Source organism: Lactuca virosa, chromosome 5, assembly GCF_052849685.1.
Source record: "Lactuca virosa cultivar CGN04683 chromosome 5, Lactuca_virosa_CGN04683_v6, whole genome shotgun sequence".
Lineage (NCBI taxonomy): Eukaryota > Viridiplantae > Streptophyta > Magnoliopsida > Asterales > Asteraceae > Lactuca > Lactuca virosa.
Window position 1 is genome coordinate 431,014,448 of NC_136430.1, and position 3,859 is coordinate 431,018,306.

Genomic DNA, 3,859 nt, shown 5'->3' on the forward strand with positions numbered 1-3,859 from the left:
AGGAAATGGAATTGAAATTAATTCTAGATTTTTTTTGATTGGCAGGAAATATAATTAGAATCCATGTAAAATGACAGAATTGCATTTTTTTATCTGTTTTGCTTAAATTTACTTTGATTTCTATCTTACATGTAAAGATATACTATATAAGCTATAAAATAGTAAATTTTTATTTTATTACTTGAGCATTCATATCGGTGGCGGTGGTAGGTGGTGGTGGTGATGATTAATAGTGGCGGTGATGGAGGATGGTGTGTGGTGTTGGCAGTGACAGTGGCGACGACGGTGGTAAGCGGTGGTGGTGGCAGTGGCAGTGGTAGGTGGTGGTGACAATGGCGGGAGGCGGGTGGTGGTGCAGGTGGTAGTAACGGTGGTAAGTGATGGTGGTGGTGGTGGGTGATAGTGGTGGCGGTGGCAGTATGTGGATGGTGGTGGTGACGACTGTTGCAGTATCGATGGTATGTGGTGGTGGTGGTGGGTGGGTGGTGGTGGCGGCGGCAGGTGGTAGCGATACCGGTAGGTGATATTGGTGTTGGCGGTGGCGGTAGGTGGGTGGTGGTGGCAATCTCGGTGATAGTAGCAATGGTAGGTGGTGATGGGTCGTGGTGGTGACGGTGCTTATGGTAGGTGGTGGTGGTGACGGTGGCAATAGTAAGTGGTGGGTGGTGGTAGGTGATTGTGGTAGAGGTTATGTTATAAAATTAAACAATGGTAATAAGGTAAAATGTTACTTTCCTTCCTATAAGGCAATTAATTTCATCATCTTCTTGAAAGAAAGTGTTTTCCTTTATTTGATGGAAAGTTTTCTCATTTAAAATTCCAATTCCATCATATAAAGTTGAACCAAACTCTGGAAAATGGTGGAATTGAAATCATTTCCTCCCGAATTTCATTCCACTACAGTGAACCAATAGATCCCTAAGAGCCATGTGAATTAATATATATATATATATATATATATATATATATATATATATATATATATATATATATATATATATATATATATATATATATATATATATATATATATATATAAGGGAAATTGTCAGAAAAGTCTCAATATTTTCAGGAAAGTTACACTTTAGTCCAAAGATTTTTTTTTGAACATTTAAGTCCCGATTATTTCATTTTGGCTCAAGTTTACAAAAAAATATTTTTTTTTTCTTCTAACAAGAAATGACATATTATCATGTTTTTACAAATAATTGGGACTTAAATGTTCAAAAAAAAATCTTGGAACTAAAGTGTAACTTTCCTGAAAATATTAGGACTTTTCGGACAATTTCCATATATATATATATATATATATATATATATATATATATATATATATATATATATATATATATATATATATATATACACACACACTACCTTATAAAAGAAATCTCACTATTTCTATAAATAGATTCATTATAATAATATTATTTTTTTAAGACGTTCAAATCTCTATGCATAATGTACAACTAATTGAGAATAAAATAATATTATAAATTCAAACGTTCAAATGATAAAACCCCAAGTACAATTCAATGAATCCGTCAAATACCAAATCCCCTTTAACTTCGGCTAACTAAATTGGTAAAGACCAATGGAATCGGTGAACAAGATTCAAAATTGAAATCATATTCAAAAGAACTTTGACTTTTGAAAACCTTATAAAACGTAACCTCTCATTTCTCTCAAAACATTCTTCCGACTTTTGAAGATCCAAAGTTGACGATGATATAAGAGAAATCGGAGTTGGAGCTTTATTTTTCTGCATTTCTCCCTTGACAGGTTTAGTGTTTTTTTCCAGGTCTTTCTTTCTCTATCTCTTTCTCTTGATCTTCATTTTCGTATTAATGGAAATATGCATGCGACAATGGAAGGAGATGTGTTTACTTTGATGTTGTAATTTTAACTTTATACGTTGGTTCTAACCCTAATCACTCAAAATCCTCCCCCCCCCCAAGGTAGCAAATGTTCTTGATGTATGTGATGCAGGTTGTGCTCTTTAATCCCTATGCACACACATATCTGCGTTTTTGGTGGTCATAGGTCTCCAACCAAACAATAAATTTACATTCTCTGAAAATACATGTTTTAGTTAATTATTTTAAAGGGTTCTTTTCGGTCGATTATCACATAATCACATTCTTCCCGACGGATTGCAGGTGGATTCTACTAATCGCCTTTTCTGTTGCCTGAAGTTTTCTCACTCTTGTTTTTCACTCTCTTCATGGCTTTAAAGGTTCAATTTTTACTCTCACTTTCTGGTGTCTCCACTACATTTCAGGTTCTGATGTTTGTCTACATTTCTCGTATTCATCTGTATATTAGGTTTTAATTCGTTTGTTTATACCACTTTTTTATTTGCCTGTTTCAATTCCGTTTGTCATAGTGATGACGAAAACCCTAATCGATATATGTTTTTGTTGCATTTGTTGGAGAATTTGTTTCATCTTAAAACCTAAAATTTCTATTTTGGTTTCATAAATATGTGCTTAGGGCCGGCCTGCAAGCCAAATCATTGAAGCTGAAGAAGACGAGGAGTCTGAATTGAAGTTAAAGCCGAAGTAGACAAGGCGTCTGATGCCCTGGGTTGTTCTGGAGAAGATGATTCAAACAAGTATTCGTTGATTGCAAATCTTAATTAAACATACGTTTCTCTCACTTTCAGGTTAAGAAAGTTCTTGATCCTCGTAATTTTCTTCTTTCTGAAATTCAGAACTGCTGAAGTGAAGTTTTCCATCAGTGGTGCCATTACTATTTTGTGTGTCTGTGTTAGGTTTCGACTGATACCAAAAAATTGAAAGATAAGAGATTTTTGTGCCATTTGGTTTGGCGATTTAAGGAATGACTATAGGAATTGAAACTTGCTTTGAGCTTCAATATTTGAATTGGACATCTTATTAACTTTAGGTGAGCTTAATTTTTGGATTCATTGATGTGACATAGGAAGAAGAATGGTGATGTTTTGGTGTCGGACTAAACAATCACAGCTCAGAGCTTTATCAAATCAGTTCAAAGTTCAAACGATGCTACTTTCATATTCATGGGTCCTCTTCAATCATCAAGGGAACTGCAGTTGGTGTTCTCAAGAGTCCAAATTCAGCCTTTCACAGGACTGGATCCGAGTTTGGCAACTGTGTGCGATTCTTTGCTGCACCTGTTCAGGTATTCAATAATAGTGATTTAATCTTTTGACTCAACTAAAAGTCCAAATCAATTGACAACTTTATCAAAACTAACCACAACTTAGACTTTTCTGTTTGTTTATCTATATCATGTGGTGCATGTGGTTGTTTGTTGATTGAGAAATTTGTATTGAAATGGTTTATTAGGTCAAACCGAAATATGAAGATAAGGACAAGGGGCGTCCACGAATGAATGAACAAATATCTGCTCAGTATGTTAGAATTGTAACAGATGAAGGTATGTCTACTACTAATTCATGTACTTCATACAACTTTCAGAATGTAAAAAGATTGTGTGAAAGTGGACATGTATCTCAATAAGAACGATATTTACAGTTTACTTGAAGATGTTGTGTTATGTTTAACAATAATTGCTTATGTTAGAATTCATTTTGAAGGTCACACCACTTTACTTTTTTATAGCATTATTATTTATTTTATAATCTTTAATTTGCAGGACATGGTTGTTCACATCCATTATAATATTTTCTGATTTCTACTTTTTATTTTTATATCTTTGCACAACCTACATATTCTTGAAGGGTTAAATGCAAGAAGTAGCAATTCACTTTTCATATAAGTTTTGGGTTAACAACAAAAGATAGGATTGCACTTTCATTTTATTGTTTATTATAACATCTTATTTTCTTTTATTCGCATGTAGCGTTGTACTTTGA

At 33.9% G+C, this 3,859-nt stretch overlaps 1 long non-coding RNA gene across 1 annotated transcript; it reads left to right on the top strand.

Annotated features, from left to right (window-relative positions):
• Nucleotides 1-1,674: 1,674 nt before the first annotated feature.
• Nucleotides 1,675-3,441, top strand: LOC145111735 (uncharacterized). The gene is made up of 5 exons (XR_013710348.1): nt 1,675-1,782; nt 2,160-2,236; nt 2,494-2,665; nt 2,944-3,162; nt 3,330-3,441. It is a non-coding gene; the product is annotated as an uncharacterized LOC145111735 (long non-coding RNA).
• The last annotated feature ends 418 nt before the right edge of the window (nt 3,442-3,859 follow it).